Consider the following 14,911-nt stretch of genomic DNA (forward strand, 5'->3'; position numbering starts at 1 on the left):
TAGAAGCATCACACAAATCGTATTAAGATTGGAATTTTACATGATCCATGATGTAAAATTACTATTTTGAAAGTCAAAATATAACGTTTGTTTAATCTTAATGGATTTGTTTGTTGCCGTTGCTTACCAGCGTATGTCCACTTTTGGACTATATAATTCATTTTACATTCACTTTGAAAAGTGGAGAAACAAAGTGTATGAAACAGAAAGCAAAACTCTCCTTCTAAATTACTTTCGGTGCTGGATTTTATTTTGTTTAAACTTTGCTATTTCTATTCCTAGTTATACTAGAAGAGCTTGTTGAATCATGGGGATACGCCTAATTTATTTATCACGGTGTGGGCGAAATATCCTTAAGGACAATGTCCTTGACACGCCTCAAGCTAAATCTTATTTCCATAATCCAATATAAAATTAACAATCTTAAGGATATTTTCACGTTGTTACTATAGAGAATAACGCTGCTAATGTTATTGTTGATGCTACTACACCCGTTGCACCTACTGTTGTTGTTCCATCACCAATTACATATGCCAAACCTTTTCCTGATGTTTCGAAAATTGAGGTTTTTGGTGGAGATAATTTAAGCGTTGGCAAGAATGCGTGCATTCTATTTTGGATATGTATGGAGTTGCTTTTGTACTTACTAATCCTAAGCCAACTGAAGCAACTTCCATTCAGATGGATCAATGGGTTCATGCTAATAAGGTGTGTAGACATACTATAATTTTTACTCTTTCTAACGAATTGTTCGATGTCTACGTTTTCTACAAGGAGGCAAAAGAAATTTGGGAGTCAATGATAATAAAGTATACTGCTGAAGACGCTACCAAACAAAAATTTGTAATTAGAAACTCTACAAGTGGGAGATGATGGAGGACAAGGACATAACTGCACAAATCAACGAATATCACAAGCTGATTGAAGATCTCAAATCTGAAGATATCTTTCTGCCGAACAGTTTGTTGCTGGTATGCTTATTGAAAAACTTCCTAAATCTTGGAGTGACTACAAACAACAATTGAAACACAAACACAAGCAGTTGTTGTTGAAGGACTTGGTCAAGCACATTTTAATTAAAAATACTAACCGCAAGTAAGTTATTGCTCATAAAAAAAAAAAGGAGATTGCTACAAGAGCCAACATTGTGGAGGACAACAAGCGGCAGAACAATTCAAACAACAAGTATGGCAAAAGAAATGATTATAAGCCCAAAACCAACAATTAAACCTTTAAGAAAAAAGTCAATTGCTTTATGTGTGGCAAATCTGACCACCATGCTGCTCAATATCGGAAAAGGATTGGGAATGACAATCCCGCTAAGGCTGAAGTAAATTTAACTGAAGCCAAAGCGGATGCCATAATTGCTGCAGTTGTTTCCCAAGTGAACCTTGTGGCCAATGTGAAAGATTGAGTGTTAGATTCTGGTGTCACTAGGCACATATATGCTAACAAAAAAGACTTTGTATCTTACACCCAAATTGAGGAAGGAGAAGAGGTTGTATACAGAGGCGGATGTAGCGTTTCGGTAACGGGTTCAACTAAACCCATAACTTTTGATGCGGAGTAAAAATTTGTATGTAAAAATTTATTAAAATTACAAAAATATTAGACATGAACCCATAACTTTAAAAATATAATGGGTTCAATGCCAAAAATCTTAAAGTTAAACCCATAGGATTTTAATCCTGGATCCGCCTTTGGTTGTATATCTTGGTGACTTAAGGACTACTCCAGTTTTTGAAAAAGATAAAGTTCTTCTCAAACTCACATCTGGCAAAACTTTGGCATTGAATGATGTGTTGCATATTCCTAGTATCCGAACCAATTTGGTCTTTGTGGGATTATTAGGAAAAGTTGGGGTGTAGGTTTCTTTTGAATCTGATAAGGTCGTGTTGACCAAGAATAATAATTTTGTTGGCAGGGATTATTATAGCCCTGACTTGTTTGTACTCAATGTTATGAATGAAAATGCTAGTTCTTCTGCTTACTTGATCGATTCTTTTAATTTATGACATGCTAGATTAAGACATGTTAGTTTATCTTATATTAAGAAAATGGATTCAGAAGGTCTCATTTCAAATATTAATTATTCAAATATTGATAAGTGTGAAGTTTCTGCCGAAGCTAAACAAACTAAGAAATCATGTGCTTCTGTATTTAGAGAGTCTGAATTGTTAAGCTTAATACATACTGATTTAGAAGATTTGAAACAATCTATGACCAGGGGAGGGGAAAATATGATGTGACTTTTATAGACGATTTTTCTAGATATACAAAAGTTTATTTGTTGAGGAACAAAGATGAAGCTTTTGATAAGTTTTTAATTTTAAATCTGAAGTAGAAAATCAATTAGATTAGAAAATCAAAAGAGTTAGATCCAATAGAGGTGGTGAATTTATTTTGTTGAATTATTATTGTAAGAAAGAAGGTATAATACATAAGATAACTCCGCCATATTCTCCACAATCAAATGGTGTAGCAGAAAGGAAAAATATGACATTAAAAAAATAGTAATAATTTTTGTACTTATCTTATAGATAATGATAAAATATGTCGCATGTTCCAATTATTCAAAATAATTTTAAAAGTGAGGACTTAAGAAGAAGCAAAAGAACAAGGAAAGGAAGATTTTTTGGTAATGATTTTTATAGTTATCTTGTGGATAATGATCCTTTGACATATTTTGAGGCAATTTATTCGTTTGATGCATCATTTTGGAAAGAAGCTATTGATGTAAAAATAAGTTCAATTTTACAAAATAAAATTTGGATTTTAGTTGATTTACCTCCGGGAGATAAACTCATTGGTTGTAAATGGATTTTTAAGAAGAAACTCAATCTCGATGGTTCCATTGATAAATACAAGGCTAGACTTGTTGCAAAAGGTTTTACTCAAAAGCAAAATGTTGATTATTTTGATACTTATGCTCTTGTAACTAGAATTTTCTCAAATCGTGTTTTACTTGCCTTGGGCTTCTATGTATAAACTTTTTATTCACCAAATGGATGTTAAAAATATATTTTTAATTGTGATTTGGAAGAGAAAATTTACATGGAGCAACCTAAGGGTTGTATAGTGTTTGGCCAAGAAAATAAAGTATGTAGATTTCGAAAATCTTTGTATGGTCTAAAGCAAGCACCTAAACAATGGCATGAAAAATTTGATCAAGTATTGATTAATGATGGGTTTTCATCAATTGAAGTAGATAAATGTATTTATACAAAATGTGTAGATGGTATATGTATTATTATTTGCCTTTATGTGGATGACATGCTTATTTTTAGTTCCAGACTTGATTTGGCACATAAAACCAAATTTTTGTTATCTTCTAATTTTGAGATGAAAGACATAGGAGAAGCTAGTGTTATTTTAGACATGAAAATTATTAGAGATGACAATAGCTTGATGTTGACTCAAAAACATTATGTTGAAATAATTCTTAAAAAATTTGATAATTTTGATGTGGTGCATGTAAACACTCCTTATGATGCTAGTAGTTAATTAAAAAGATTAAGGGAGATGTTGTAGATCAAAATAAATATGCTCAAATTATTGATAGCCTAATGCATTTAATGAATTTAGTAGACCTGATATTGCATATACTTTGTGTAGATTGAGTAGATATACTAAAATCCGAGTCAAGATCATTGGATGCATTAGTAAGAGTAATGATATATTTGCGAGGTACCATGAACTATGGTATCAAATATAGTTGATTTCCCACTGTACTTGAAGGATACAGTGATGCTAACTGGATCTTTGATTCATATGAGATAAAATCCACTAGTGGTTACGTGTTTAGCCTTGGAGGGGGTGTGTGATGACTCAAAATATCATCTTTAAATTTAATAAGTAATTCTGTATTCTAAGACCTCGAAAAGCGCCATTTTATCATTTTTCGACTTGCGTGCGCAGTACGTACAATATTTCGGAAATTTTTTATGTAAAAAATGGATTAAAATGTGAATTAGAGCTTTAAAACTCAACCAAGTTGACTTTTGTCAATATTTTAAGAAAACGGACCTGGATCGATATTTTGACAATTCCGGTAGGTCCGTATCGTGATTTGGGACTTGGGCGTATGCCCGGAATCGAATTCCGAGGTCGCTAGCCCGAGATATGGAATTTTGATGAAAAATTAAAAGCTTGAAAGCTTAATGAGTTTTAAGAAATTACTGATGTTGGATTTATTGACCTCGGGTCCGTATTTTGGTTCCGGAGTCCGGTGTAGGTCCACTATAATATTTATGACTTGTCTGCCAAATTTGGTAAGAATCGGAGTTGATTTGACGTGATTCGGACGCCCGGTTGTAAAAATATATGTTTTAAAGTTTTCTTAAAAATTTTCTTTGATTTGGTGTCCGATTCGTAGTTCATGGTATTATTTTGGCGATTTTATTGCGCGAGCAAGTTCGTATGATGTTTTAGGCTTTGGGTGCATATTTGGTTTGGAGCCCCGAGGGCTCGGGTTGATTTCGGGTGGTTAACGGACTATTTTTGGACTTGAGGAAACTACAGAAACCTGCTTCTGGTTTCCTTCTTCGCGTTCGCGAGGGGAGTCTCGCGTTCGTGAAGAGCAAATTGGGGTTGGCACATTTTGTGCTTCGCGTTCGCGACAGAGAGAATGCGTTCTCGAAGGCTTGGGATGCGAAGCTTCGCTTTCGCGATCGAAGCCTCGTGGTTCGCGAAGGGAAAGGGACTGACCAGGTCAATTGCCTTCGCGTTCGTGAAGGGCATCTCGCGTTCGCGAAGGCCAAGCCAGGAAAGCTTCGCGTTCGCGAAGTAGCCCTCGCATTTGCGAAGTAGCCCTCGCGTTTGCGAAGAGTAAAATTTGGGCAGTAGGAATTTGTGCTTCGCGAACGCGAGGCACTCACCGCATTCGCGAAGGGTAAAAGACCCAGAAACAGAACTTAAGTTCTGGAAAATGGGATTCGTCCCATTTTCAAACCTGTTCCATTTTTGAGCTCGGGTAAGGCGATTTTTAGGTAATATTTACGGAAAAATATTGGGGTAAGTGTTCTTTATCCTATATTGATTATATTTCATGATTTCATACTTATTTATATCATGAATCCGTGAATTTATGGAAGAAAAATCAGATTTTTATAAAATCTTCCGAAAACGAAAATTTAAGATTTGAAGGCCCATTTGATATCGGAATTGGACAAATTTGGTATGGTTGAACTCGTATCAGAACGGGTGTTCGGATTTCGTAAGTTTTTTCGGGATTTGAGACGTGGGTCCCACTGCCGAATATTTTAATGAATTTCGAATTTTTATCCGAAAAATTTGTAAATTCATATGGAATTAATTCTTATAATTCGAATTGAATATATCAAATTATTTGTGAATAGATTTGAAGCTTTCGAAGGCAAATTTAAAAGGAAAAGATGTGGTTGAATAATTAATTGGAATTTGCAAAGCGAGGTAAGTGTCATGGTTAACCTTGACTTGAGGGAATAGAACCCTTAAATTATTTATTATGTGAATTGCATGTGAATGACGTATAGGAGAGGTGAAGAATGTCTATACACGTCAAATTAATTGTTTGCCTGTTTACTTAAAAAATCATAAATCGATTTTAATCATAAATTAATTATTATAACAATTGTTTCTCTCTTATTCTTTGTCAAAATATTAATTCTTGAATTCCTACATTAATTGTTACGTGCTATTTGAATTATGTATGTTAATTATTATTTGACATTTAACATATTAAATATTAAACTGCTTATTTTTTCCTTGATTTCTATAATAAATTATTAATTGTCATTGTTTGTTTCATAATTAAATTATAATTATTGTATGCTTGTTGTCTTATGATTTTATATTAATTGTTGCATTTATTGGGAAATTTCTTCTATAAGAATTGATTGGAATGGAGATATTGGAGGATCGGGTTGCACGCCGCAACAGACTTATTAAAAGTTAATATTGGAGGATCGGGTTGCACGCCGCAACAGACTTGTTAAAAAGTTAATATTGGGAGATCGGATTGTACGCCGCAATAGACTTAATGAAAAGTCAATATTGGGGGATCGAATTGTACGCCGCAACAGACTTATTTAAAAGTCTATATATATACTTGATTGAAATAAATATATGACAGACTTGATTAAAAGGAAAATATTGTGAGAGCGGGTTGCACGCTGCAACAGAATTGAATGTGAATATATTGTGAGGGCGGGTTGCACACTGGAACAGAATTGAGGAAAATGATAATTGATTATGACTGTTGCGTTGGCTTCAATTATAATAAATGAGTTACCTGATTTATTTCTATTATTTGTGGTTGTTATTAATACTGCGTACATGTTAATGTAAGTGAACCGCCTTAGCCTCGTCACTATTTCGTCGAGGTTAGGCTCAGCACTTACCAGTACCTGGGGTCGGTTGTACTGATAATATACTCTGCACTTCTTGTGCAGATTTTGGAGTTCGTCCCAGCGGCGTATTGTAGACTTGCTCGGATTTCAACTATTCAGAGGAGACTTGAGGTATAACTACACGGCGTTCGCAGTTCTGAAGTCCCCGTCTACTTTACTTTAGCTGTCTGTTTGTTTCCAGACAGCTTTATTTTATTCAGACCTTTATTTGTATTTATTCTAGAAGCTCGTACACTTGTGACACCAATTCTGGGATGGTATTTAGACACCGTTGTTTTGATGGATTATTTCACTATATTTCAAACTTTGCTTCCGCATTTATTTTCTTGTTATTAATAAATTTAAAATTATTTTAAAAATAATTAATATTATTCTAACGTTGGCTTGCCTAGCAAGTAAAATGTTAGGCGCCATCACGGTTTGAAGGTGGGAATTTCGGGTCGTGACAGGGTGTTATGGCATGGAAATCAGCTAAACAAACAATAATAGCTAGATCTACCATGGAATCTGAGTTTGTGGCATTGGAATTGGCTGTCAATGAGGCTGAGTGGTTACAGAACCTTTTGGGAAGTACTCCACTAGGAATAAAACCGACAACTTCTGTGTCGAGGAATTATGATTGCCAAGCTGCAATAGCCATTATCAAAAATAAATCTTTCAATGGGAAGAGTAGACACATTTGATTGAGACATAATGTGATAAAGTAGCTACTGAAAGACAGAATTATTTTCATAGATTATGTGAATTCAGAAGTCAATCTGGCCGATCCTCTAACTAAACCTTTGGGAAGAAAATTAATATCTGGAACATCGAGGGGAATGAGACTTTTGCCAATTTGAGTTATATCAACTATGATGGTAACCCAACCTATGTGATTGGAGATCTCATGAAGTAGGTTCATATGGGTAATAACAAATTATTAGTTGATCAAATATGAACTATTAAATTATATCCCTTCCTATGTTGTGTGTATATATAGTGCAAGACTGTAAGGAATGGGAGGCTAAGTTATTAAACTCTTAATCTAATCCATAGCCTTTTATAGGTGGTGTATTGTGCTAAAGAATACACCTGATGGATGGACATATATGAGTGTTTTAGAGCGCTCATGGCCTGATGGTGTATAGGGGCCACTCCTATGAAATTTATGAAAAAATTATTTTAGAGCGCTCATGAAAATCAGGCGTGCGCATGGCCTATTAGCGCAAAACCGCGACTGTCCGAAATTTCCCACCTTCAGGATCGTGATGGAGCGTAACATTTCACTTGATAGGCAAGCCAACATTAAAATAATCTTAACTATTTTTAAAGTAAATTTAATTAAATAAAAATCAATTACTAAGATAAAGTGCGGAAGACCATAAATACAGAATTATCAAAATACATCCCCGAATCTAGGGTCACAAGTGCACAAGCTACTAGGATAATACAAATAAAGGTCTGAATAAAGTTCAAGTTATTTGAAAGATAATACAGAGCTGATATAAAATAGAAGGGGACTTTAGAACTGCGAACGTTGTGCAGTTATACCTCAAGTCTCCACTGATAGTTGTATCCGGGCAAATCTAATGTACGCCGCAGGGACCAACTTCGAAATCTACACAAGAAGTGCAGAGTGCAGTATCAGTACAACTGACCCCATGTACTGGTAAGTGTCGAGTCTAACATCGACGAAGTAATGACGAGGCTATGACAAGATACGTATGTAATCAACCTGTACAAGTATATACAAATACAATTTAACAATAATACAATAAATAATAATTTATAAATTGGGAGGAAATATGCGAAGGGGGAGGATATAATAATTTCAGCAGGAGAACTGTCACTTAGCAGCCAATTAATTTATCAACAATAAAATGGGTAAATGATAATATAAAAATGGCACGGCACCACCCTTCGTGCTTTTACTCTCATTTGACACGGCATCACCCTTCGTGCTTTTACTATCATTTGATACGGCATCACCCTTCGTGCTTTTACACTCACAAATAATGGCACGTCAATACTCTTCGTGCTTTTACACTCACAAATGGCACGACAACACCTTTCGTGCTTTTACACTCATAAATTGCACGGCAACACCTTTCGTGATTTTTCACTCTTCCTTACCATGAAAATAATAATATAAATTCGGAAGAGTATTTAAATACGGGGATATACACTTATCAATCAATCCAATACCGACTTCACCTTTCAAAATATTCAACAATAATTAAATGAATAATAATTTCACGAATAATGATCAAATAATCAATAATAAAATTAAGCAGGAATATCTTAATTAAATAGACAATTATTCACAATAAAAAAATTTCACTCGCATGTTTTGACTCAACCACAACGCATAAGTACTCGTCACCTCACATATATGTTATACCCGCATATTAAATCATGTAGCAAATAGACAAATAAGTCATACTCCCTCAAGTCGGTTAATCACGATACTTACCTCGCCTTGCAACCAAATTCAAGAATCCAATAAACCTTTGCCTTATGAATTCATGCCTGAAATCCTCAAATCTAGTCATAAACAATTTAATATATTCAATACAAATTGTAGGAATTAATTCCGTATGAAATTATAAATTTTCCGGATTAAAAGCCAAAATTCATCTAAAATATTATCAGTGGGGCCCACATCTCGAATTTCAACAAAACTCACAAAATCTGATAACACATCCAATTACAAGTTCAACCATACTAATTTCACTCAAATCTGACTCCGAATCGGTGTTCAAATCTCAAAAATTCATTTTATAAAATTGTAAACAATTCCTCCGATTTCTCTCAAAAAATGAATAATCTAACGCTGAAACGAGGATTAATTCATGGAATATAATCTCAAGGGAGTCAAGAATACTTACCCAAAGTTGTGTGAAAATATTCCTCCCCAAAATCGCCCAAACCGAGCTCCAAAATTCGAAAATGGTGAAAAATGGCGAAACCTCGAACTTAAAGGGTTCTGCCCAGCACCTTTGCAGGTGCGGTCAAGAGGTCGCACCTGCGACCCCCGCTTTTGCGGAAAAGTTGGCGCATTTGCGAGCCAAGCCGCTTCTGTGGAAAACCAAGCGCAGATACGACTCCGCATCTGCGGAACAATTTGCGCACCTGCGAGCACTGCCTATCCAGCACTCCCTCGCTTCTGCGGCCTTGTCGTCACTTCTGCGGCCTCGTCGTCGCTTCTGTGACATCGCATCTGCGAGTCTATTTCCGCAGGTGCGAAAATACCATAACCAACAGTCTTCAACAATGTAACATGCAACGAAATTGATCCGAACCTCATCCGAAATTCACTTGAGGCCCCCGAGACCTCAACCAAATATACCAACAAGTCCTAAAACATAACACGGACTTACTCGGGGTCTCAAATCACATCAAATAACATCAAAATTATAATTCACATCTCGATTCAAGCTTTTGAGTTTCAAACTTTTTAATTTACAAATCTTGTGCCGAAACATGTTAAATGAATCCGGAATGACTTCAAATTTAGAACACAAGTCATAAATGACATAATGGAGCTATTCCAATTTCCAGAATCGGATTTCGTCCCCGATATCAAAAAGTCAAATCCGTGATCAAACTTTTGGAAATATTTAGCCTTTAAATTACTAATTTCTGTTAAATTAGGTTTTAACGCTCTATTTCATATTTTAATCCATTTTTCACATAAAATCTTTTTGAAAAATTATACGGACTGCGCACGCAAGTCGATGAATGATAAATAGTGCTTTTCGAAGTCTTTGAATGATTAATTATTAAATTTAAATATGACCTTTTAAATCATCACATTCTCCACCTCTAAAACAAACGTTCGTCCTCGAACAGAATTAGAAAAGTACGTGAGCTGGTGAAAAGGTGTGGATATTTACTCCATATGTCCGACTCGGACTCCCAGGTAGATGCTTCTACCGGTTGACCTCTCCATTGTACCCGAACTGAAGGATAACTCTTAGACCTCAACTGTCGGACCTGCCGGGCTAGAATAACTACTGGCTCCTCTTCATAAGTCAAATCTTTGTCCAATCGGACTGAGCTAAAATCTAACACATGGGACAGATCACCATGATATTTTTGGAGCATAGGCACATGGAGCACCGGATGAACCGCTGATAAACTAGGTGGTAATGCAAGCCTGTAGGCTACTTCCCCCACCCTTTCAAGAATTTCGAAGGGTCCTATATACCTAGGGCTCAACTTGCCCTTCTTTCCGAACCTCATTACACCTTTCATAGGTGAAACCCGAAGCAATACTATTTCTCCAACCATGAATGCAATATCATGAACTTTACGATCGGAATAACCTTGACCTTATCCAACGCATCATGTACCAAATCGGTACCTAACAGCCGAGCCTCTCCCGGTTCAAACCATCCAAATAGCGAACGATATTGCCTTCCATATAATGCCTCATATAGAGCCATCTGAATGCTTGACTGGTAGATATTTTTATAAGCAAACTCCGCAAGTGGCAAGAACTGATCCCAAGAACCTCCAAAGTCTATAACACAAGCGTGAAGCATATCTTCCAATATCTGAATGGTGCGTTCTGACTGTCCGCCTCTCTGTGGATGAAATGTTGTATTCAACTCAACCCGCGTGCCTAACTCACGTTGTACAACCATCCAGAAGTGCGAGGTGAACTATGTACCTCGATCAGAAATGATAGACACGGGAAAATCGTGAAGGCGGACAATCTCACGGATGTAAATCTTCGCTAACCACTCTGAAGAATAGGTAACTGCTATTAGAATGAAATGTGCATACTTGGTTAACCTTTCAAAATAGTAACATGTTTTCTCATAACTATAGCACTTAGCCAAAATTAAATTCAATTTTATCAAATAATCTGTTACAGAATATATTCAAAATAATTACTACGATAAAGACTCAATAATATAATTGTAAGAAAATGAATCTAGACATAGTTTTGGAATATTTCTTTTTGAGATATCAAAAGTACTTTTCTTTCGATCCCCCACATATCTCAAAAAGAATATTAAAAAAAATAATGAAATGATAATAAGGTTTTCACTAATAAGCATAATGCGTCGAATCTGATGTCTCTTAGACTATGAACGAGACCTAGATAAAATAAGATTAAACTTACAACACACTTGCTGAAGTTTAAAACTTCTATGAATCAAGAATTCTTTTGTAAGTTTAGTGTCTTATTTATCATATTATACTTGCATAGACTTTGTTGTTTGTCGCTGTGATGACCCAAAATGTCATCTTTAAATTTAATAAATAATTATGTGTTCAAAGATCTCGAAAAGCACTATTTATCATTTCTCGACTTGCGTGCGCAATCCGTATCATTTTCCGGAAAATTTTTATGTGAAAATGGATTAAAATGTAAAATAGAGCCTTAGAACCCAACTGGGTTGACTTTGATCAATATTTTTAGCAAACGAACCCGGATCAGTATTTTGACTATTACGGTAGGTCCGTATCGTAATCTAGGACTTGGGCGTATGTCCGGAATTTAATTTGGAGGTCCCTAGCTCAAGTTATGGCCATTTAACGGAAACTAGTAATTTAAAGGCTAAAGATTTCCAAAAGTTTGACCACGGATTTGATTTTTTGATATCGGGGCCGGAATCCGATTCTGGAAATTGGAATAGCTTTGTTATGTCATTTATGACTTGTGTACCAAATTTAAAGTCATTCTGGATTCATTTATCATGTTTCGGCACAAGATTTATAAATTAAAAAGTTTGAAACTCAAAAGCTCGAATCGAGGTGTGAATTGTCATTTCGATGTTATTTGATGTGACTTGAGACCCCCAAGTAAGTCTGTGTTATGTTTTAGGACTTGTTGGTATATTTGGTTGAGGTCCCGGGGGCCTCGAGTGAATTTCGGACGAGGTTCACATCAATTTCGTTGCATGTTACATTGTTGAAGACTGCTAGTTCTGGTATTTTCGCACATGCGAAAATAGAGTTGCAGGCCGCAGAAGTGAGGGAGTGCTGGCTGGGCAGTGCTCGCACGTGCGCAAATTGTTCCACAGATGCGGAGTCGCATTTGCGCTTGGTTTTCCGCATAAGCAGCCTGGCTCGCAAATGCGCCAAATTTTCCGCAGAAGCGGGGGTCGTAGGTGCGACCTTTTGACCGCATCTGCGAAGGTGCTGGGCAGAACCCTTTAAGTTCGGGGTTTCGCTATTTTTCACCAATTTGAGATTTTGGAGCTCGATTTGGGCGATTTTGTGGAGAAATATTTCCACACAATTTTGGATAAGTGTTCTTGACTCCCTTTGATTATATTTCATGAATTAATCCTCATTTCGGCGTTAGATTATTGATTTTTAGAGAGAAATCGGAGGAATTTTTTACAATTTCATAAAATGCATTTTTGAGATTTGGACATCGATTCGGAGTCGAATTTGAGTGAAATTAGTATGGTTGAACTTATAAATGGATGGGTTGTCGGATTTTGTGAGTTTCATCAGATTTTGAGACATGGGCCCCAGTAATGACTTTTTAGATGAATTTCGGATTTTAATCCGGAAAATTTGTAATTTCATACGGAATTAATTCCTACAATTTGTATTGAATATATTGAATTGTTTATGACTAGATTTGAGGATTTCTGACACGAATTCGTGAGGCAAAGTTTTATTGAATTCTTGAATTTGGTTGCAAAGTGAGGTAAGTGTCGTGGTTAACCTTGACTTGAGGGAGTAGGATTTATTTGTCTATTTACTACATGATTTAATATGCAGGTACAACGTATATGTGAGGTGACGAGTACTTATGCGTTGTGGTTGAGTCAAAGCATGCGAGTGGAATTTGTTTATTGTGAATAATTGTCTATTTAATTAATATATTTCTGCTTAAGTTTATTATTCATTATTTGATCATTATTCGTGAAATTATTATTCATTTAATTATTGTTGAATATTTTGGAAGGTGAAATCGGTATTTTCGTATCGAATTGATTGATAAGTGTATATCCCCGTATTTAAATACTCTTCCAAATTTATATTATTATTTTCATGGTAAGGAAGAATGTAAAAGCACGAATGGTGTTGCCGTGCCATTTGTAAGTGTAAAAGCACGAAGGATGTTGCCGTGTCATTTGTTAGTACAAAAGCATGAAGGGTATTGCCGTGTCATTATTTGTGACACAAGGGTGATGCTGTGTCAAATGAGAGTAAAAGCACGAAGGGTGGTGCCGTGCCATTTCCATATTATCATTTGCTCATTTTATTTTTGATAAATTAATTGGCTGCTAAGTGACACTTCTCATGCTGAAATTATTATATCCTCCCCCTTCGTATGTTCCCTCCCAATTTATAAATTATTATTTATTGTATTATTGTTACTTTGTATTTGTATATACTTGTACAAGTTGATTACATACGTGTCTTGTCATAGCCTCGTCACTACTTCGTCGAGGTTAGGCTCGGTACTTACCAGTACATGGGTCGGTTGTACTGATACTGCACTCTGCACTTCTTGTGCAGATTTCGGAGTTGGTCCCAACGACATACATTAGATTTGCCTGAATAAAGCTATTAGTGGAGACTTGAGGTATAACTGCACATCTTTCGCAGTTCTGAAGTCCCCTTCTATTTTGTCTCAACTGTGTATTATCTTTCAAACAGCTTGAACTTTATTAAGACCTTTATTTGTATTATCCTAGTATCTCGTGTACTTGTGACACCAGATTCGGGGATGTATTTTGATAATTCGGTACTTATGGTCTTTCGCACTTTATCTTAGTAATTAATTTCTATTTAATTAAATTTGCTTAAAAAAATAGTTAAGATTATTTTAACGTTGGCTTTCCTAGCAAGTGAAATGTTAGGTGCCATCACGATCCTGAAGGTGGGAAATTTCAAGTCGTGACTCGTGACAGTTGGTATTAGAGCACTAGGTTACATAGGTCTCACTAGTCACGAGCAAGCTTAGTAAAGTCTAAAGGATCGGTACATAAATGTCTGTACTTATCTCTTAGAGGCTATGAAGTTTAGGAACAATATCCCTTCTTTCTTTTTCTATCATGCGATTTTATTCTATAATCGATGATTGGACCATTCAATTCTTATTCTCTTGCAGATGGTGAGAACACGTAATACATCAACCGATGGACAGGGACAAGAGCCCCCGGTGGCAACTATGACCAGGGGTAGAGGTCGAGGCCGAGGTCGTGCTAGGGCCGAGGCAGAGGCAGAGGTAGAGCTCAGTCTAGAGCTCGAGCAACAACACCTGTTGTAGAACCTCAGGTGGATCTACAGGAGGAGGTTCTCGTTCAGACTGTTCCGATTGGACCAGTTCAGGTCCCGGAAAGATTTATATCTACTCAAGTGCGTAAGGACGCTCTAGTCCGTTTAGTGAGTCTTATGGAGGGCGTGGCCCAGAATGGTACATTTCCAGTGGCACCAGCCGTCACACAGGTTGGGGAGGAGCACAGACTCCCACTACCCCCACTCCGGAGTAGATGGCTCCAAAGAATCAGGCTCCAGCAGCCCTACCAGTTGGGGTAATTGGACCAGTTGTTGCGGCACAGGCC

The sequence above is a fragment of the Nicotiana tabacum genome, chromosome 22, assembly GCF_000715075.1.
Source record: "Nicotiana tabacum cultivar K326 chromosome 22, ASM71507v2, whole genome shotgun sequence".
Taxonomy (NCBI): domain Eukaryota; kingdom Viridiplantae; phylum Streptophyta; class Magnoliopsida; order Solanales; family Solanaceae; genus Nicotiana; species Nicotiana tabacum.